Source organism: Carlito syrichta, unplaced genomic scaffold (assembly GCF_000164805.1).
Source record: "Carlito syrichta isolate Samal-C Ts95f unplaced genomic scaffold, Tarsius_syrichta-2.0.1 Scaffold288448, whole genome shotgun sequence".
Classification (NCBI taxonomy): domain Eukaryota; kingdom Metazoa; phylum Chordata; class Mammalia; order Primates; family Tarsiidae; genus Carlito; species Carlito syrichta.
The window spans coordinates 130,028-152,573 of NW_007232544.1; the positions used below are offsets into that span (position 1 = coordinate 130,028).

The 22,546-nt window shown below is 38.6% G+C and overlaps 1 protein-coding gene and 1 pseudogene across 4 annotated transcripts in view; both read left to right on the top strand.

The window, feature by feature from the left end:
- Positions 1 to 22,546, top strand: part of ASH1L (ASH1 like histone lysine methyltransferase) — a 202,012-nt gene that overhangs the window by 19,755 nt on the left and 159,711 nt on the right. The window lies entirely within an intron of this gene.
- Positions 2,023 to 3,052, top strand: LOC103255835 (annotated as a pseudogene). The gene is made up of 3 exons (XR_002481716.1): positions 2,023 to 2,155; positions 2,243 to 2,396; positions 2,494 to 3,052. The product of XR_002481716.1 is annotated as an MIP18 family protein FAM96A-like (transcript).

Here is a 22,546-nt window from a genome sequence, read left to right on the forward strand (position 1 = left end):
CACTGCACTCCAGTCTGGGCGACAGAGTGAGACTCCAACTCAAAAAAAAAAAAAGTATTCCTATTGTTCTCATAAGACAGACTAATGTATTAAAAATGTCCTCCTCACCTTCCTGCCAGCTAACCAAATTTAATGAGTAATTTTTCTTAACTCTGCTTGTATCTGGGGGTGGTGGCTCACACCTATAATCCCAGCAATGTTGGGAGGCAGAGATGAGAGGATTGCCTGACCCTAGGCGTTCCAGACCAGTCTGGGCAACTTGGCAAGACCTTGTTTCTACGATAAATAAAAAAAAATTAGCCGGGTATAGTGGCGAGCACCTGTGGTTCCAGCTACTTGGAAGGCTGAGGCAGAAGGATTGCCTGAGCTCCAGCAAGTTCAGGCTGTGGTGGCCGTGAGTGTGCCACTGCACTCCAGCCTGAATGACAGAGTGAGACTCTGACTCAAAAAAACAAAACAGCAACAACAAAAACTCTGCTTGCCCTGTCTAGTAAAGATGTTAAATTTGTGTTTGTTCACATGTTCACCACAAGTTTTAGTCACTCTATGCAATACTTAAATTCAGTCTATAGGCACCATGTGTTCCCTTGCACAATTTAAATAGTACACATACAAAGGTAAACTAATAGAGCTAGGCAGAAGGAGTTGGCTTTACATTTTGGCTAAAATTTTGTAATATTCTTGACTGTGTGAAATTACTATTTTTACTGTTAATTCTTCATCGTTAAATTCATGTGCTTTTTACATGTTACCAGAAACCATAATGTTCCAGGTTCTTTGTTCTTCTCCAAATTGCTATAGCATCTGGAAATTTTTCACAGTTACTGTTCGGCACAAGATCATAGAAATATAAGATTACTTGAGATGATTTCGTGATAAAATCGACTGTGAATGAATTAGTATATTACAAGTCAGGGAAAAATAGGTACTGTACTAGTTCTTGAAAAAAAACTGTCCAAATCTTAGGTAAGTTGGTTATCTAATCTTAAGTATTATTTTCCTCATATCTGTTCCAGTTGATCTCAGGAATTTTTATAACATTCAGAAATATATTTATGTATCTTTATTATTTATTAATATTAATATTAGATATTTATTGAAACATGGTTGGAGTTATTTTGCACAGCTAACTTGTAATGGGTTCCAGGATGATTGTCTTTAGTAATCTTTCTAATGTTATTTTAAATGTCAGTGATGAAGTTTTGTATTCAAAAGATTACAACTTCAGTACTTAAGTTTACACTCTATATAGGTAGTTTACATACCATATGTCCTGTTTGCGGTTTAGTATAGTCTTTGATTTCTGAGGAAAGTCTGTATAATTATAAAACTGCTAGTGGATGGGTGTATGTTTATTTTTCCAAAAATCACTTGACCACAGGATGTTGAATATATTACTGTCTTCTAAATTTGTTCTTCAAAAATAATGAAAAGAAGCACTGTGTGTTGGCTCATGCTTGTAATCTCAGTGCTTTGGGAGGCGGAGGCAAGAGAATTGCCTGAGCCCATGGGTTCGAGACAGCTTGGGAAACTTGGAGAGACCTCATCTCTACACTAAAAAAATTAATCAGGCATGGTGGTGCATGCCTGAAGTTCCAGCTACTTGGAAGTCTGAAGTGTAAGGGTCGCCTGAGCCCAGCAGGTCAAGGCTGTTGTGGCCATGAGTGTGCCATGGCACTCCGACCTGGATGACAGAGTGAGACTCCGACTCAAAAACAAAAAAAGAAAAGAGTATGGGTGATGGAGTCAGAGCCAAATTAGAATCCTGGCTTAATAACTGCATAGGCACATAAGTTTATCTTACTGGGCCTTGGTTTTTTATTTATAAAGTAGGACTATTAATACATAAATGGGCTGGATGTGGTGGCTCAGCCTGTAATCCCAGCACTTTGGGAGGCTGAGGTGAGAGGATTACCTGAACCTGGGGGTTCAGGACTAGCCTGGGCAACTTGGTGAGACCTCATGTCTACAATAAATCACAAAAACTCAGGTGGGAGTCGCCAGGGATGGTGGAGCGTGAGGATGGAGCATGTGTCCAGGCTGCTCTCCTGGTCGCTGAGCAGAGTCCTGTGGCTCTTGGGCCTCTCTGATCGGGGAGCTGCCAGGCAGCCCGGATCATGGAAGAGAAAGTGCTAGAGGTTTATGAGAACTTGCAGTCTTGCCCAACCTGGCTTGATCTCCTGGGCTCAAACAAGCCTATTGCCTCGACCTCCCAAAGTGCTGGGATTACAGATTTGATTAGAACTATCCGGGACCCAGAAAAGCCCAGTACTTTAGAAGAACTGGAAGTGGTAACAGAAAGTTGTGTGGAGGTTCAAGAGATAAATGAAGAAGACTATCTGGTTATTATAAGGTTTACGCCAACAGTACCTCATTGCTCTTTGGTGACTCTTATTGTGCTTCTGTTGTTTTTTGTTTCACCTCATCCACATTGGCAAAACGTTTTCTTTTGAGGACTCTTTTCATACAGGGAAACAAAAAAAAGTTGCTTGGGGGCTGTGCTTAAGAGTAAAACGTCAGCGGTGTTTACCATTTAAACATAAGCTGGAAATATACATTTCTGAAGGAACCCACTCAACAGAAGAAGACATCAATAAGCAGATAAATGACAAAGAACGAGTGGCAGCGGCAATGGAAAACCCCAACTTAAGGGAAATTGTGGAGCAGTGTGTCCTTGAACCTGACTGATGGCTGTTTTAAGAACCACTGAACTGTAATTGTTTGATATATTTGTTTAAACTCTTTGTATAATGTCAAAGACTCATGTTTAATAAATAGGTGATTTGTACCTCAAAGCAGTTTTTAAAAGGCTTATTTCCAAGCAAGATTTAATTATAAGGCAGTACGTAATTTGTTCAGTGTCTAACATTCTCAGGATTTGTAACACTTAAATGATCAGAGAGAATAATATTTTCTAGTTATGTGTAAGATGGGTTGCTATTTTTTGATGCCTATTCTGATGCAACTACTTTTCATGTCAAATATCTACTGTGCCCAGATATATTCAATTTAAATCATTACTCTGTAAAATAAAGACAACAGATGATTCTTACAGTGAAAAAAAATAAATAAAATAAATTACAAAAACTAACTGGGCGAGGTGGCATGCATTTGTAGTTATAGGTATTTGGAAGGCTGAGGTGGAAGGATCACTTAAGCCCAGCAGGTTGAGGCTGCGGTGGCTGTGAGTGTGCCACTGTACTCCAACCTAGGTGACAAAGAGTGAGACTCCAACTCAAAAAAAAAATAGATAAATGGTTGTTTTGATGATTTTTTATATAATATCTTGCATATGATAGGTCCTTGTGTATGTTCTCTTTCCCTTATAGCCTGTGGTAGGACTCCACACCATGGGATCTCTAGAAGAATTTACCTTCAGGATATGAGTATGTGCAGAATTTAGTGTTTGTTTGGATGCATTTTTACATAGGTCTCAACAGCTTTTTAAAATGGCTCATGATTCCAAAAAGATTAATCATTACTGGCTAAAGAGGAAAGGTAGACTGTTATGAGGTGTTTTGGGAGTGAAAGCTTGAAGTTTTTGTTTTGTTTAATTTAAAGCAAGGCTTTATCAAACACAACCAATTCTTCTGCTCCAATTCTTTAAAAGCAGATGATCTTTTGTCAGTGCTGTTTAGAACAAACTTAGGCCTTAAATTTCTAGTAAAAACAGAAATTTAACACATATTTTACCCTTTGCTTTTTTTTGAGTCAGTCTCACTCTGTCCCAGGCTGGAGTGCAGTAGCATGCTCTCAGCCGCAGCAGCCTCGACCTGCTAGGCTCAGGCGATCCTTCCGCCTCAGCCTTCCAAGTATCTGGAACCACTGACATGCACCACTACACCCAGCAAATTTTTTGATTTATTGTAGAGACGAGGTCTCGCCATGTTGTTAAGGCTGGTCTCGAATCCCTGGGGCTCAGGCAGTCCTCTCGCATCAGCCTCCCAGTGTTGGGATTACAGGCATAAGCCACTGCGCCCAGCTTATATTTTATCTTTTAATAGAATTTTTTTCAGCATTATTTAGAGGTGAAAAATAATGACCTCTGAAAAAATAAGTGAAGTATTTGCTATAATGGTAAGAATTGATTGAATGATTATGTTAACTCTTTATGCAAAACTCAAGTTGTTTCCATAGGTGAAGTTTTCACTTTTTCAAATTATGTGACGTACTCTTAAATTTATAGTAGTTTGGTACTGGATTCTGTTATTTAGTGATTTAGATATGCCATTTATTTTTTATAACATTTCAAATCTGAGAAAATATTAGAAGGTAGCTGCTTTATGCCACTCATACTAAGTTCTGTTAGTTACAGATTTTTAAAAAATTGTGAATTGTGAATTTTATTCAGCAGTTTTAGTGTTAGTACTAAAATGGTGTTAACTTGAAGGTTTTTTTTTCCTTCTTTGTTTCAATAGCTTTAAGGAGTACAGATAGATTTTGGTTACATGATTGCATTGTATAGTGGTGAAGAAAAAGTTACAATTTAACTGTACTGATTTTGGTTTATTTTAAATTCATTTTGGGCTTTACCTTTTCTGTATTACAGTGTGACAAAAACAAAAATTTCATCACTTTCAGTGTTGGCAAGAATGTGGGGAAAAGAAGTACTCTTATATTTTTGGTATGGTTTTTTTTTTAAGAGTTTGCTTGTATCTGTCAAAATTTAAAAGGAGCATTTCCTTGATCCCATAATGTTACTTCTAAGAAAAGTGTAGATTTTCTTTTTCAAATTATGTAACATACTCTTAAATTTATAGTAGTTTAGCTGCCACTTTTTAAATTCTTACTCTGTATGTGAAATACATTTTTAAAAATGTTTTTATTGGGATATAATTTACATATCATAATTTGCCCATTTAGGTCATTTTTGATATAATATGAATTTTTTTTTAAATGATGTAAAATATATAAAATTTTTCATTTTAACCTTGTGTTGCTCAAGCTGGTCTTGAACTCCTCCTGGGTTTAAGTGATCCTCCCACCTCAGCCTCCTATGAGTAGCTGGAATTATAGGTGTGAGACACAATATCCAGCTATTTTAGCCTTTTTTAAGTGTACATTTCAGTGGCGTTAATTACATTCACAGTGTTGCAGATTCACAGTATCGTACAACTATCACTACTATTTCCAAACATTTTTCATTACCCCAAACAGTAACTCTAACCATTAAGCATTAACTCATTCCCCGTACTCCCAGTGACTGATAATGTTTAATTTACTTTCAGTGTCTGTGAATTTGCCTATTCTGTGTAATCATACAATACTTGTCCTTTTGTGTCTGGCTTATTACATTTACCACAATATCTTCAAAGTTCAACTAGGTTGTAAAGTTTGTCAGAATTTTCATTCCTTTTCATGATTGAATAATAATCTATCTTATGGATATATTTTTAAAAACCTATTCATCTATGATTGACTCTTGGTTTATTTCTACCTTTTGACTATTGTGAATAACGCTGCAGTCATCTGTTCAAGTCCCTGCTTTCATTTCTTTGGGTATATGTCTAGAAGTGGAATTGCTGGATCGTATGGTAATTTTATGTTTAGTTTTTTGAGGAACCTCCACACTGTTTTTCATAGGGACTATACTATTTCGTATCTGACCAGCAGTGTATGAAGACTCAATTTCTCCAAATCCTTGTGATATTTTCTCTTTTTTCCTTTCCTTTCCTTCCTTTGCCATCCTCAAGAGTATAAAGCTCACTGTTGCTTTGACTTACATTTTGTAAGGACTAGTGATGTTGAGTTTTTTTTTTCACATTTTTATTGACCATTTTAGATCTTCCTTGGGGAGATATCTGTTCAAATATTTTGAACATTTTTGAATTATGTTTTTTGTTGTTGAGTTTTCCACGTTCTTTATATAGTCTGTATACAAGATTTTCAAATATTTTCTCATTCTCTCACGGGTAGTCTTTTCATTCTCTTTTGTGCCCTCTGATGCAAAAAAGTTTCAATTTTGGTGAAAACTGGACAAAATCCAGTTTATTTTATTTTGTATATTTTTTAGTCAGAGTCTTACTGTGTCGCCTAGGCTGGAGTGCAGTGACACACTCATGTCCACTACAGCCTCAACCTGCTGGGCTCCGGTGATCCTTCCACCTCATCCTTCCAAGTAGCTGGAACCACAGGTGCGTGCCACCATGCCCAGCTAATTTTTTGATTTATTGTAGAGATTAGGTCTTGCCATGTTGCCTAGACTGGTCTCCAACCTGTAGGCTCAGGCAGTCCTCTCACCTCTGCCTTCCACAGTGCTGGAATTACATGTGTGAGCCACCACACCCAGCTATTTTTTCTTTTATTGCCTGTGCTTTTAGGGTCATATCCTAGAAATTACTGCCAAATCCACTGTTGTGCAAGTCTGCTCCCTTTCTTCTAAAACTCTTTCATCTAGCATTTTTCTGGCTTTAACTCGTATGTATGTATGTATATGGTCTTACTCTGTCACCAAAACTGAAGTGCAATGGCAAGATCACAGCTCACTGCAGGACTCCAGTCATGTGCTACCATGCCTGGGTAATTTTTTAATTTTTTTGTGGAGATGAGGTCTGTCTTTGTTCCCCAGGCTGATCTCAAATTCTTGGGTTCAAGTAATCCTCTTTTTCGGCCTCTCAAAAGACTGGGATTACAGGTGTGAGCCATTGTGCACATCCTTTATTGTATTTTAAGAGACAGGATCTTGCTTTGCTGCCCAAGCTAGAGTGCAGTGTTGTGATCATAGCTCAGTGCAACCTGGAGGTCCTGGGCTTAAATGATCCTCTGAGTAGCTAGGACTGCAGGCACTCTCCATCACATCCTGTTAACATTTTAAAAACATTTTTTTAGGGTTCTCACTGTGTTCCCCTGGCTGGTCTTGAACTCCTGTTCTCAATCAATCCTCCAGCCTTGGCCTTCCAAAGGACTAGGATTACAGGTGTGAGTCACTGTACCAGGCTCATTTTTTAACTTTTATGTTTAGATCTTTGGTCCATTTTGAGTTAAATTTTGTATATGGTGTAAGATAAGGGTTCAACTTAATTTTTTTGCTTGTGGATATTCAGTTTTCTTGGTGCCATTTGAGAAGAAACTACTATCTTTCCCTTGTTGGTTTTGGCACCTTTGTAAAAACATTATTGACCGTATATGTGACGGTTTATTTTTAGGCTATTCCATTCCATTGATCTGTATCTCTTGTCTTTCTGCCAGTACCATGCCGTTTTAATTACCGTAACTTTGTATTGAGTTTTAAAATGAGGACCTGTAAGTCCTCATCTTTATTCTTTTTCAAGATTGTTTTGGTTATCTGGGGTTCCTTGAGATTCCATATGGATTTTTACAATGTTTTTTTATTTCTGCAAAAGCCATCGTTGGTATTTTGATAGATTACATTTTATCTGTAGATCACTTTGGATAGTGTTGTCATTTTAATATCAGTTCTTCACATTCATGTATGTAGAAGAATGTTTTTCCATTTATTTAGAAAGATATTTCCTTGGTTTCTTTCAGTAATATTTTAAAGTTTTTAGTGTAAAAATATTTTACTTCCTTACATAAATTTATTCCTGTGTATTTGATTTTTTGATGCTATAGCAAATATGTTTTTAATTTCCTTTTCAAATTGTTCATTGTAAATATATAGAAATATAACTACTTTTTGCATGTTGATTTTTGTATCCTGCAACTTTGCTAAATTAATTTATTAGCTCAAACAATTTGCTGCTGCTTTGGGGTTTCCTACATATAAAATCACGTCATCTGCTAACAGGGGTAATGGAATATTTTAATAAATGTCTCAGGGAAATACTTACGTTGCAGCAGATTTGGGAAACACTGCTTTGCTTACTATGAAATTAGAGTGAGTTATTTTGTGATTGGTGAGTTAGCTACTGAAAATAGTTTTTCTGTAGTTTGAAATTTTATATATATTTTCATATTTTTAAAATAATATACTTTCCAGTGGCTATCATTCAATAGATTATATACAGTATTTTGAACAAGGTCAGGCAGCCTTTTGATTTATTTTTAACCAGTAGATAGAGCTTAACAGGTAAACCTAAAGTAGTGGACATTGGTTATAATAGCAGGAAGACTGTGGAGAAATAATGGAATAAAAGAATAGGAAAACAGAAAGATAGGAAAATGGGAAGATGGAAGACAAATGTAAGAAACAAGAGCAAAGGATAATGGTAAAGTGCCAATAGCTACCGCAAAGGATAAGTTTTTCTGTCCTTGATCCATGCTAGTATCTAGTATGTAGGGTATTATCCTACTTAATTTTCTGTATGGTCCCTGAGTAATTTTAAAAAACTATTTTATTTTATTTTATTTTTGAGTTGGAGTCTCAACTCTGTTGCCCAGACTGGAGTACAGTGACACACTCATGGCCACCGCAGCCTAGACCTACTGAGCTCAGGTGATCTGTTCACTTCAGTCTTCCAAGTAGCTGGAACCACAGGTGTGTGCTACCATGCCCGGCTAATTTTTTTGGTTTGTTGTAGAGACAAGGTCTTACCAAGTTGCCTAGGCTGGTCTCGAACCCCTAGACTCAGGCAGTCCTCTCACCTATGGCTCCCAAAGTGCTGGGATTACAGGCGTGAGCCACTGCGCCCGGCTGAAAAAGTTCTTATCCTTCCAAAGCACCTAATTGATCCACAGAGGCAGCTCACATTGCAAAATGTCATTTATTTTATATATATATGAATTTCTTTTATATGCATTCATTTTATTTGTACATTTTAATATATGTATATATAGTTTATCCTTTATTTTATATAAATATATATTCAAGATACTTTATAAATATATATTTATTTATTATATATCATATACATATAAAATGGTAGAAGATATATTGCCTAGAATTCTTCATTTAATCATTTTAAAGTATATTGTTTTAGAGCATTAAGTACATTCACATTGTTGTGTAACCATCACCACCATTCAGCTCCATATTTTATCTTTCTTAACTGAAACTCTTCATAATAACTCCTCATTCCTCTCTTGTTGTAACCCTTGGCAACCACTATTCTACTTTCTGTCTCTATGAATTTGACTATTCTAGTTACTTCATGTAAGTAGAATCATACAACATTTGTCCTTTTATAACTGGCTTGTTTCACTTAGCATAATGTCATCAAAGTTTGTACATTTTGTAATATGTCAGAATTGCCTTCCTTTTTAAGGCTGGGTAATATTCCACTGTGTGTGTATACCACATTTTGCTTATCTGGTTTTTTTGTAGATGGACAGTGGGGCTGCTTCCAGCTTTTGACTCTTGTGACTAATGCTGGTATGAACATGGGTTTACAAATATCTGTTTGAGTCCCTGCTTTTACTTCTTTTGGGCATATACCTAGAAGTGGAATTTTGGGATCATATTTTAATTCTTTGGTAAAACTTTTAAGGGATCACCATATTGTTTTCCACAGAGACTGTACCATTTTATATTCCCACCAGAAACTCAACAAGGGTTCCAGTTTGTCCACATATTCACCAACAGTTATATTCTGTGTGTTTAAAAAAAATTATAGCCATCCTAATGGCTATAATGGGTGAATCACCCATTACATCTGTAACTTATAACAATATGTGCATTTAAAAAAAAAAAAACATAAAATTAAGATCTGCCTTTCTAATTTATGTCCAGTGCTACAAAAGAAGCAGCCCTGAGGGCAATTCCTGTTAAGGTATAGTGATAAAGGATATTGTTATTTTCTCCTTTAGCAAGCATAAGAAAAAAAGAGAATATAAAAGAATCTTGATTTACTTTTTTCTGCTCCTAATTTTAAGACCTTGTTAGGGAATAACTGACAGTAGACAGAAGTTTGAAAAGATCTCCAGAGAGGGCATAAAAACCTCAGAATTTCCCTGAGAGGACCTAGAAGGACATTGTAAGTATATCAGACTGCAGCAGTTTCTATGGGAAGTTTGTAGTTTAAACGTAGTAAAGATGGCTAGAGCCAGGCTCGGTGGCTCAGCCTGTAATCCCGTGCCTTGGGAGGCTGAGGTGAGTGGATTGCCTGAGCCTGTGGGTTCGAGACCCGCCTGGGCAACTTGGTGAGACCTCATCTCTACAATAAATCAAAAAATTAGCCGGGTGTGGTAGCATGCACTTGTAGTTCCAGCTACTTGGAAGAATGAGGCGGAAGGATTGCCAGAGCCCAGCAGGTCAAGGCCGTGGTGGCCGGGAGCAGCCACTGCACTCCAGTCTGGGCAACAGAGTGAGACTCCAACTCAAAAAAAAAGATGACTAATGAAATAGACTCTTTTTTCAAAGATCAGAAAAAGAGGATGCCAAACTTAGTGTTACTGTTCTGAAGGTTTTTTTGCACAGACTTTGGTTCCAATGAGTTTCCGTTTTTTTTTTTTTGAGTTGGAGTCTCACCCTGTCACCCAGGCTGGAGTGCCATGCTCATGGCCTCCGCAGTCTCCACCTGCTAGGCTCAGGTGACCCTTCTGCTTCAGCCTTCCAAGTAGCTGGAACTACAGGTGTGGGCCACCAAGCCCAACTAATTTTTTTTTTTTTTTTTGGTATTTATTGTAGAGACAGGTCTCGCCATGTTGCCCAGACTGGTCTTGAACCTTTGGGCTTAGGCAATCCTCTCGCCTCTGCCTCCCAAAATGCTGGGATTATAGGCATTAGCCACTGCACCCGGGCCAGTGAATTCATAATGTGAGTAAGTCTGAAGACATATTGAGTATATTAAAGTTCTCTTCAATTTGATTGAGAAAAGATGATTCTGCTTAATCATATATTGTGCATGACTAATATATAGTATAGTATTTCACATTTCCTACTTTTATTATGTGAAAATTTGTAATTTATTTTAAAATGTCAATTTTTTTTTTTTTTTGAGTCCAGGTCTCACTCTGTCATCCATACTGGAGTGCAGTGGCACCGTCATGAATCAGTATAGCCTTCATTATTCTGGTCTCAGGCAATCCTGCCTCAGCCTCCTGAGTAGCTGGGATTATAGGCACACATCGCCATGCTTGGCTACTTAAAAAATTTTTTTTTTTTTTTGAGTTGGAGTCTCACTCTTGTCACCCAGACTGGAGTGCAGTGGCCGCTCCCGGCCACCGCAGCCTCGGCCTGCTGGGCTCCAGTGATCCTTCTGCCTCAGCCTTCCAAGTAGCTGGAACTACAGGTGCGTGCTACCACGGCCGGCTTGTTTTTTGATTTATTGTAGAGATGAGGTCTCCCTGCCCAGGCGGGTCTCAAACCCGCGGGCTCAGGCAATCCATTCACCTCAGCCTCCCAAAGGTGCAGGATTATAGGCTGAGCCACCTAGCCTGGCTTAAAAAATTTTTTTTGGTAGAGACAAAGTCTCGCTGTGTTGTCCCAGCTGGCAAACCTCCTGCCTTGTGGGATTATAGGCATGAGCCACTGTGCTTGGCCTGATAAACAGTTTTAATAATTTTGTTTTATAGATAGGACTGACTTTTCCTCATAAACACATATTTTAGAGTGCTCCAAGGCTGGGTGTGGTGATTCTCGCCTGTAATTCCAGTGCTTTGGGAGGTCAGGATGGAGGATTCCTTGAGATGAGGAATTCAAGGCCAGCTAGGCAACACAGCAGACACCCTGACTTTACATAAAATAAACATTAACCAGGCATGTTGGTGCATGCCTATAGTCCCAGCTACTTGGGAGGCTAAAGTGGAAAGATCACTTGAGCCCAGGAGTTCGAGGTTATAGATAGCTATGATTATTTCTGCCCTCCATCCTGGGTGACAGCAAGACTCTGTCTCAGTTTAAAAAACAAAAAACAAAACAGCCAGGTTTGGTGGTTCACATCTGTAATCTCAGCATTTGGAGAGGTCGGAACTTCAGAGCTAGCCTGGGCAACAAATCGAGAACCTGTCTCTCCAAAAATTAAAAAATCAGTCGAGCATGGTCATATGTGCTTGTAGCTACTCAGGATACTGAGACAGGAGGATGGCTTGATCCCAGGAGTTTGAGGCTACAGTGAACCCTGATTGTGCCACGCCTGGGTGATAGAGTGAAACCTTGTCTCAAAAAAAAAAACCACAAGAAAAAAACAAAACAAAACAAGCTTTTTTGCATTTTTGCCTTTTAATTTTTAAACAACGCAATTTCAGTGAAAATAGAATTTTGTTCTAGAATTTATTCATCTGATTATAAAGCTGGTATATTGTTCATCTTTATATAATGGTTGAATTTAGAGCCTAATTTGATGATGACATCCTTGAGAGGTTTTGACTTTGCTTTACCAAGACTTTAGGGTATGTTACTGATACCTTTCCTGGAGTCTTCATTTTACCTCTAGGCCATGATTTGGTGTACTTACCCTTTGGACTATCATTTAGGTCTCCCCTTTTTTCTTTTCTGTTCGTCTTCTTGGAGATTTTTTTTTTTTACTTCTTAGGAAGCAGCAGTGCATTAAACGTCATATCTTAAATTGGTTTGTAATTGTTGTAAAAGAAGGCTCTTCACAGGATTTAGCCTGCCAGATTGCTAGGAATGGAAATCCCTTGATTGTTTTCTAAGAAATATGTTCGTTATTAATTTTATAGCAGATTTTCCTGTCTGCTTTTATCCATTTAAAGAGAAAAGAAAAACTTTTTGTAATTTTCCTCTGAGAATTTGTATTTGGCTTTCTTGCAGATTCATGTAGTATCTGTGCCATTTCATAAGCTGTCAGAATGGTACATTCATTCTTCTACAGCAGTATTTTAGAAAGTGAAAGTAGAGGTGGAAGTCATAATATTTACTTATATTTATCACACACTAACTAAAAAGGAGATGAGGCATTGATACATTCTTTTCCAGCATTAAAAAAAATTTCCAGTTTTGGAATTTTGCAGCATAGCTAGTTATATGTGATTGTAGTTCATTTAGCATACTGAGCCAAAAATATGCTTTTGTAGCAAATGAAAAATAGTCAAAATATCTGTTTTCTATGGCAGATGATTAAAAAATGAAACTTGTATGAACAGAAAGGAATTGGGGACTTATTTCACTACCATTATATAGTGATTGCAAACTAGGTCAAATGGCACTGAAATTTGGTATTATGTTGACTAGTGTTTTGTAAGTGGATAGTTTATTTGATGTTACTTTAGTCTAGATGAACACAATGAATTATAAATAAAATTTATACCCATAATTATAATTTTCCTTTCAAAGATAGTTTTCTGTTTAGAAAAGAAAGGTCTATGTCATTGTAATTATTTAAGAAACAGTTCTTTGAAGAAGCAATTTTGAATGTCAGTGAAGTAATTTTTTTGTGGAGAATTATTAAAGTCCACATTAATTCAAGAATTAGATTTAAAATCTGTTGACCTGAAGTATTTTTGGTTTTTAAATTTTTTTTGGAGACAAGATCTTGCTCTGTCACCCAGACTGGAGTGCATTATAGCTCACTACAGCCTCAAGCTCAGGTCATACTCTTGCCTCAGCCTCCCAAATAGCTGAGATTATAGGCATATGCCACCGAATGGATAATTTAAAAAAAAATTTTTTTTTACAGATGGTGTCTCACTATGTTGTCCAGGCTGCTCTCAAACTCTTGACCTCAAGCAGTTTTGGGTTTTTTTCTCATTAGGGTTTTGTCATTTGTGCTATAAAACAAGAATTTGACTGCCTTTTAGTGTAGATAAGTGAGTACTGAGAAGATATGAAGAGTGGAGAAGGGAGTGCTTCTTGAGGTCATAGAACTGCAACAGCAGATGGCATTAGAGATTAGATTTGGGGATGAGTTACAGGGATTTCAGCTTGACCCTTGGTGTTGCTTATCTGTTTAAAGATGACCTGTATGTGTATATGTGTAGATATTTTAAACAAAGCACTTCAAGATTTAGCAATTAAAAAGTTTCTTCCAAGAAGAGAAAATTTTGCTTTAGTCTGATATCTACTTTCATTTATCCCAAATAGGTGGAAAATTTTGTAAGAGCGTGTCATTCATAGCCTACTTAATAATCTTTGCCTTTTCATTACAAATGATGTTACTTTGCACCAACAAATGCCTAATGTCAACAGTTGGGTGGTATCTATGATTGAATAAGGACATAACCAGGGAAGATGGTGGTAGTTTCCTTATTAACTGTGTCTTCCCTGGTCCTGCGTAGTATAAATATGGATCTTTTTTCAGTCTGAATTTATAGTATTCCTAATGCTTTGGTTTCTCCAAAATCTGTGACCTAAAATGAGAGACTACAGATCATCAAAATAAGATGTCAATAAAGTTGTCAGGAATGGGCCAGTGACTCAACCTGTAATCCCAGCACTTTGGGAGGCCAAGTCGAGAGGACTACCTGAGCCCAGGGGTTCAAGACCAACCTGGGCTACTTGGTAAGACCTCGTCTCTACAATAAATTTAAAAAATTAGCTGGGTGTGGTGGCACTTGCCTGTAGTTCTGCCTACTTGGAAGGCTGAGGTGGAAGGATCACCTGAGCCCAGCAGGTTGAGGCTGCAGTGGCCGTGAGTGTGCCACTGCACTCCAGCCTGGGGGGTAGAGTGAGAATCCAACTCAAAAAAAAAAAAAAAGTCAGGAATGATAAGTATTATTAAAGCGAAATTGTAACTAGAACTCACTCTTTAAACAAAATAGGTACTGAGCTATTAAATTTAATCTATTTCTACTCCTTATTTTTTTTTTTAACAGCCAAGTCTTGATCTACTGTGTATATTTTACCTACATTTTTGAGAAGCATCGCATCCCAAAGTCAAGCTTGCAGTAAAAAGTTCTTACTATATTTGGAAGTCAGAGTTTAGGAGGTACACAAAGGCATTTTGACAAAAATGCACAGATGGTAGATATATACACTAGAATATTTTAGCTATTTTTAGCCAAGTTACATTGAAATTATGAAAGCAGAAAGATGATCCTAACATCTTTTTTTTTTTTTTTTTTTGAGTTGGAGTCTCACTCTGTTGCCCAGACTGGGGTGCAGTGGCCGCTCCCAGCCACCACAGCCTCGACCTGCTGGGCTCTGGCGATCCTTCCGCCTCAGTCTTCCGAGTAGCCGGAATTACAGGCATGCGCCACCACGCCCGGCTGATTTTTTGATTTTATTGTAGAGATGAGGTCTCCCTGTCCAGGTGGGTCTTGAACCCGCGGACTCAGGCAATCCACTCACCTCAGCCTCCCAAAGGCGCGGGACTACAGGCTGAGCCACCAAGCCCGGCTGATCGTAACATCTTTCTGCATGAATTGGTAGTACCTTTTACAGTAAAAACAGTGAAACAGAATGGAAACAGCCCCCACCTTTTCATTTTCAGCATATCCTGTAGTTCCTTGTCCAGGTCTTGATTTTATGGCAGGGGGTTCCAAAAGACTGCTGAAGAAATCAAAAGCAGATACTAAAAATTATAAGCCAAAAGCAGGGAAGTGTGGCAACGTTTTAAACTGTTGATTATGACAGTTTAAGCAATTATCAAACAAGTAGAAATTCTCCTAAGCATATTTGGTGGCTTTTAAAAAATTCTCTTTGTCTCAATCTCACAAATTAAATTACCTATGATAAAAGATAAAAATTAGAAAAGTATATTTAAGATTACTAAATTTCTAAATAAAAAGGAAAAAGGAGGCAGAGCACAGTGGCTCACACCTGTAATCCCAGCACTTTGGGAGGTTGAGATGGGAGAATTGCTTGAGTCCAGGAGTTCGGGTCCAGCCTGGGCAACATAACAAGACCCCATTTCTTAAAAAAAATTTAGCTAGGCATGATGGTACATGCCTGTAGTCCCAGCTACTTGAAGGACTGAGGCAGAAGGATTTGCCTGAGTCCAGGGGGTCAAGGCAGTGGCGAGCTGTGATTGTACCACTGCAGTTCCACCTGGTCGACAGAGTGAAACCCCAACGCAAAACATAACAAAAATAAGGAAAAAGGAAAAAAAGTTTTAGTATGCAATAGAGAAAGGAAGAAGGATGAGGGAGTGGAAAGATTCAGCTCAAACATTCCCCGATTCTGTGACATGTTCACTGAATCATATGGGGATAGTTACTCTATCCTCTGTGCTTCCATCGCATTTATTTCTGTTTTTAACATATAGCACATTGTATCATAATTATTAATTAATTTCTTTCTTTTGCTAGTAATGGCACCTTGAATGTCGGTGATCGTTTTATTTTTGCATTTTATGATCAACACAAAAATTGCTTTAAAAACAGTTCAGTAAGACTGAAGGTAAGATCTGTAAAGCACAAAACAAATACCATTCTCACCACCAAAAATACAACCCTTAAAATATAACTTGAGAATATAAGGATTTTGTTTCCCTAGCCCTAGTATGTTTTTTTAAATGCACTGTCATAACAAAACTACGCAAGTATTTTATAAGTGACTGCCCTTAGAAAACTCACTCATCTAAGCCGGGCTTGGTGGCTCAGCCTGTAATCCCGCGCCTTTGGGAGGCTGAGGTGAGTGGATTGCCTGAGCCTGCAGGTTCGAGACCCGCCTGGGCAACTTGGCGAGACTGCATCTCTACAATAAATCAAAAAATCAGCCGGGAGTGGTAGCGCGCGCCTGTAATTCCGGCTACTTGGAAGGCTGAGGCGGAAGGATTGCCGGAGTCCAGCAGGTCGAGGCTGCGGTGGCCGGGAGTGACCACTGCACTCCAGTCTGGGTGACAGAGTGAGACTCCAACTCAAAAAAAAAAAAAAATTAGAAAACTCACTCATCTTATAAAAGGTCAAATAAAACTTTAAGTATTTTATTATAATAGAGTGTCTGTAGTATACTGTCTGTAGTATCTCCATTTAAAAACAACGGACGGAATGTGCTCTTACTTTAAGCCTGGTCTGAGTGGTTTGTGCCTATAATCCCAGCGCTTTGGTAGGCCAAGATTGGGAGGATTGCTTAAGACATGAAGTTCAAGTCGAGCCTGGGCAACATAGTGATATCCTGTCTCAAAAAAAGAGGAAGAAAACATTTTTAGATGTCAAACGTCTTTTGAAAGCCTTTAATGTATTTTAATGACTTGTTCCCTAAAAAGTGACACCAGATGAACCCAAGTGAAACAGTTTTATACTAATGGAATATTGTACTGATCCCAGGTCTTCTTTTTTTCTTTGTGTTTAGGCTCCTTAGCTTTAGACAGAGAATTTGATATTTGTTAATAGGATGGGCACATTCTCTCATCTTACCTATGTCTTATGGGCTGAATGTTATTTTTGAGTGCATTTTTTCCTTACACCTACTTACACAAAGATTCAGGATGCAAGTCCATGTTATTCCACAGCTGCCTTTTCACTCCCATGTTCTTGTTGACAAAAGCTATTCCAGCAAGAAGACCTGATTGTAATACAGGTATCTCTAAGTCCTGCTGTGATGGATTCTGTTGTTTTATCTTCAGTCTTTATTGTTTACTTTGGAAGCTGCTTGAGCTAGAGGTATTTTGTAGTAGAGAAGAGAACAGTTGGCACAAAGCCCAGCTTCTCCGTGGTAGCAGCAATTATGCAAATTATCCTAGATCTTTACATTTCAGTAAAGCCTTTTTCTCCTTTTACATACACAAAACAGACAGCTGTCTAGGTATAGTGGTTCATACCTATAATCCCAGCACTTTAGGAGGCCGAAGTGGGAGAATCCTTTGAGCCCAGGAGTTTGAGACCAGCCTGGGCAACACAGTGAGTCTTGGTCTATACGGAAAATATAGCAATTAACTGGATGTGGTGGTGTGACCCTGTAGTCCCAGCTACTGGGGCAGGGGGTGAGGGATGTGTTGCTGAGTTAGGAGGGTTGCTTGAGCCCAGATGGAGACTGCCATGGGCTGGGATAACACCACTATACTAGTCCAACCTGGGTAACAGTGAGACCCTGCCTCCAAAAAAAACTAAAAAAAAATACCCCCCGCCAAAAAAAAACCAAACAGACAGCTAAGGGGCTATGATCTGTCCTAAAGCCATGGAGATAAAACAAGGTGTCACTCTTTTCCCAAAATAACTTCTATTAGGGAAATACATACTCCTTAAATGGAAGAGAGAAGCAAGTCCCTGCTATTTGGATGTACAGCCTCTGCTTAAATGTGCCAGGACGATTAAAACTACCATAATTAGTTTAATCAGGTTCATCCTCAATTCTTGCTTTCATTATGTAGTAGGTACTTCTCTAATCAGTACTACATTTGACTGATTGAACAGTTCACTTTCTCTTAGAGTGTATTATGTAAAGAATATCTGCTTGAATCGGTTGTGGTTTGTTTTAATGGTGTACATAATGAGGTACTGTGAATGTTCCTCATTTTATTGTTGATCTTGCTAATGGAGAAAGTCATTATTGAACCAAATTGTTAGAAGACATAGCATCTTTAGTGTCAGAGAATTAAGTCTAAATGTGACTTTGACTCACTAATTCACATGCTGCTTTTTATGGTTGTCTGTTCATTTTATTTCATTTTAATGATTGTAAATCACTTCAGAGACGCTCACATACAGACTGCTCAATAAGAGCACACCACTCATTACTTCTGATATAACTGTATGAAAACCAATGAAGGCCAGGCATGGTGGCTCATGCCTGTAATCCAAGCACTTTGGGAGATGGAGGCGAGAGGATTGCCTGAGCCCAGGGGTTCGAGACCGGCCTGGGCAACTTGGCAAGACCTCATCTCTACAATAAATAAAAAAATTAGCTGGGCATGGTGGCACACCTGTAGTTCCAGCTACTTGGAAGATTGAGGGGGAAGGAAGAAGGTCAAGGCTGTGGTGGCTATGAGTGCGCCATGGTACTCCAGCTTGGGTGACAGAGTGAAACTCCAACTCAATAAAAAAAAAAACAAATGAAGACTTTTAGAAAGACATCAAAAGTAAAGACTCTTATATGATAAGATAACAAAACCTGGAACTTTTGTTAAAGTTCATTAATAGGGAGAGAAGGTTAAATACATGATAAAAGAGAAGTTATTTCCTATCTGATCTCATTTTGTGAATCAAAATTACTGGATACACAGCTCTAAATTGTACCTCCTTCACAATTAGTTAGCTAGGGGTAGGGAGAAATTTTGATAGCGAGACTAGAGTTTAAATCAGATATGTACTGTTGCAGTGATTTTTCACTTCAGGAATCAAATAGGTATAAAAGAGGACCTGAAGCTTTTTTTGTCCACTGCCTGTGATTCCTAGGACAAATCAGCACCTTATATTTGTTCCTTAAATTTTATAGCAGGGGCCAGGCTCAGTGGCTCAGCCTGTAATCCCAGCACTTTGGGAGGCTGAGGCAAATGGATTGCCTGAGCCTGCAGGTTCGAGACCAACCCGGGCAACTTGACGAAACCTCGTCTCTACAATAAATAAAAAGTTAGCCAGGTGTGGTAGCACTCACCTGTAGTTCCAGCTACTTAGAAGGCTGAGATGGAAGGATTGCCAGAGCCCAGTAGGTTGATGCTAGTGTGTCTGTGAACATGCCACTGCACTCCAGCCTGGATGGCAGAGTGAGACTCCAACTCAAAAAAATAAAAATAAAAATAAGAAAATGTATATAGCAAGAAGAACTTTGTGGTAGTGGAAATGATAATTTCGGTATTATTATTGCTGTTCTTTCAATTATAATATTTTCTGAAGGAATTAAGCTTCCTTTAGTAATATAATTGGCTTATTTTCTATCATAGTGAGGGCAATATACCATAGTGAAAATAAGGATAGAATTTGGGCTTCAGTGTGGAATATAGAGTCTAAGTCCAGTACCTAATGGTTCTGTAAATTAAAAAAGCCTGCATTTGTTTGTTTTTGAGTTAGGTCTCACCAAGTTGCCCAGGCTGGTCTCAAGCCCCTCTCCCCTTTCGCCTAGGCCTCTCAAAGTCTTGGGATTACAGACTTGACCCACCCTGCCCGGCCCCATGTTTTTACATGTGTAAATATCTTACGTGCAAAACACAGAAATGGAATATTTGATGTCATTAGCCAGGCGTGGTGGCTCAGGTCTGTAATCCTAGTACTTGGGGAGGCCAAGGTAGGAGGATCGCTTGAGGCCAGAGTTCAAGATCAGCCTGGGCAACAAAGCAAGACCCTATCTCTACAAAAAATAGAAAAATTATCCTGGTATTATGGTGCATGCTTTTGTAGTCCAGTTACTTGGGAGACTGAGGCAGAAGGTTTGCTTGAGCCCAGGAGTGAGACTCCTGTAAGCTGTAATCATGCCACTGCACTCCAGCCTGGGTGACAGAGTGAAATCCTGTCTCAAAAAAAAAAAAAAAAATGTCATTAACATTTTATACACAACAGAACAAAATTTAGGAATCAGTGTTTTAAAATGTTTTCTTTTTTTCTTTTTTTTTTTTGAGTTGGAGTCTTGGAATCTCACTCCATCCCCCAGGCTGGAGTGCAGTAGCACACTCCTGGCCACCGCAGCCTTGACCTCCTGGGTCTAGGCAATCCTTCTACCTCAGCCTTTCAAGTAGCTGGAACAATAGGCGTGCACTACCAGGCCTGGCTTTTTTTTTTTTTTATTGTAGAGATGAGGTCTCACCATCTTGCCCATGCTGGTCTTGAGCCTGTAGGCTCGCCTTGGCCTCCCAAAGTGCTGGGATTATAGGCTTGAGCCACTGTGCCTAGCCTAGTATGTTTTCTTAAAGAAACTTATACCTTGGATTCATAGCTTGAGTAAATAAAACACCTTTTGTCATCAATTAATGAAAATAATTAGCAGTCTCTAGAAATACGTCAGCAAGCTTATTCAAATTTTAGTTCTGAGAATCGTATCAGTGAAGACTTATCTTAAAACATTCATATTTTTGTTTAAATTGAGGACAATTTTGTTTTAGATATTTTATTTTTCTCTGCCACTTTCTTCTTTATAATCTTATTATGTTCAGATGAAAGGTTGTTTATTATAGATAAAGATGGTGTATTGATTTTTGAATCTTTTTCAAGTTTCCACATACAGCACTGAAAGATGATTTGTTTTGGAGTTTTCTTTCAGGAAGTTTTGAGCTAAGGAGACTTTTTTTTTTTTAACTTGAGATCTCACTCTGTCACCCAGTCTGGAGTGCAGTGGCTCAATCACAGTTCACTGAAGCCTTACCTCCTGGGCTCAGTTGATCCTTTTGTCTTTGCCTCCAGAGTAGCTTGGATTAAAGGTGGATGCCACCATGCCCGACTCACTTTTTAATTTTTTTTTGTAGAGACGATGTCTTGCTATGTTGCCTAGGCTGATCTGGAGCCTAGGAAGTGGAAGGATCATCTGAGCTCAGCAGGTCGAGGCTGTAGTGGCCGTCAGCACATGCACTCCAGCCTGGGAAACAGAGTGAGTCTCTGACTCAAAAAAAAAAGACTTGAAGGAATATGAGCAAGAGTAATTATAAGCCTGTAAAAAATGACCAGGTAGCTTTTTACAAGAAGCCAATGAAATATATTTTGTAGAAACAAAAAACATTTACTTGATGAAAAATATATTCATTGAAATTTAAAAACCTTAGTCAATAACAGTCAATTCATCTAATTTAGACACAGCTATGGAGAGAATAGTCATCTTGAAAATGGCATTGAGAAAATTGCCTAGAGTGCAGCACAGCCAGAGATGGTAGAAATATGGTAGAAAGAATAAGAGAAGGCTGGGCGTGGTGACTCAAGCCTGTAATCCCAGTACTTTGGGAGGCCCAGGCAAGAGGATTGTCTGAAGATTTGAGGCTAGCCTGGGCAACATGGTGAGACCTTGTCTCTACAAGAAATAAAAAAATAAGCCAGGCGTGATAGCGCACACCTGTTGTTCCAGCTACTTGGAAGACTGAGGTAGAAGGACTGCCAGAGCCCAGCAGGTAGATGCTGGAGTGATTGTGAGCATGCCACTGCATTCTAGCCTGGGTGATAGAGTGAGACTCCAACTCAAAAAAAAAAAAGTGGAATAAGAAGATAAAGGATAATAAGAGGTGGTCTAATTTGGTGTAACTGAATAATAAATCTGTGGAGTATCAAAAGACAAAAATGTTTTTAAGTAACAAGTAAGAATTCGACAAAGCAGTGACATTTAAACTAATACCATGCTTCTCAACATCAACCAAGCAAAGTTAGGAAATAAAAGAACTATATCTTCAATGTGCTGAGAGAAAATGCCTGTATTCATAACAGAACTTCCTTAACTGACATGATTTAGTAGATTGAACTGCAGGTGTGGCATGGATATTGTTTCCAAATATTTTTCTGAGAATTATAAAAGCTTGAACAATCACCTCTATAAAGAAAAGAAAATTAAAAAAAAAAAAATTAGCCAGCTGTTCTAGAGGCTGAGATGAAAGGATCGCCTGAGCCCAGGAGTTTGAGGCCATGGTAAGCCGTGATTATGCCACTATGCTCCAGCCTGGATGACTCAACCAAAAAAAAGAAGCAGCACCACATTTGAAAACACCGTGACTGTTGGGTGCAGTGGTACATGCTTGTGATTCCAGCACTTTAGGAGGCAGAGGTGGGAGGATTACCTGAGCCCAGAGGTTCAAAACCAGCCCAGGCAACTTGGGAAAACCTTGTCTCTACAATAAATCTATTTATTTATTTATTTTGAGTTGGAGTCTCACTTTGTCACCTAGACTGGAGTGCAGTGGCCGCTCCAGGCCACTGCAGCCTCAACCTCCTGGGCTCCGGCGATCCTTCCGCCTCAGCCTTCCAA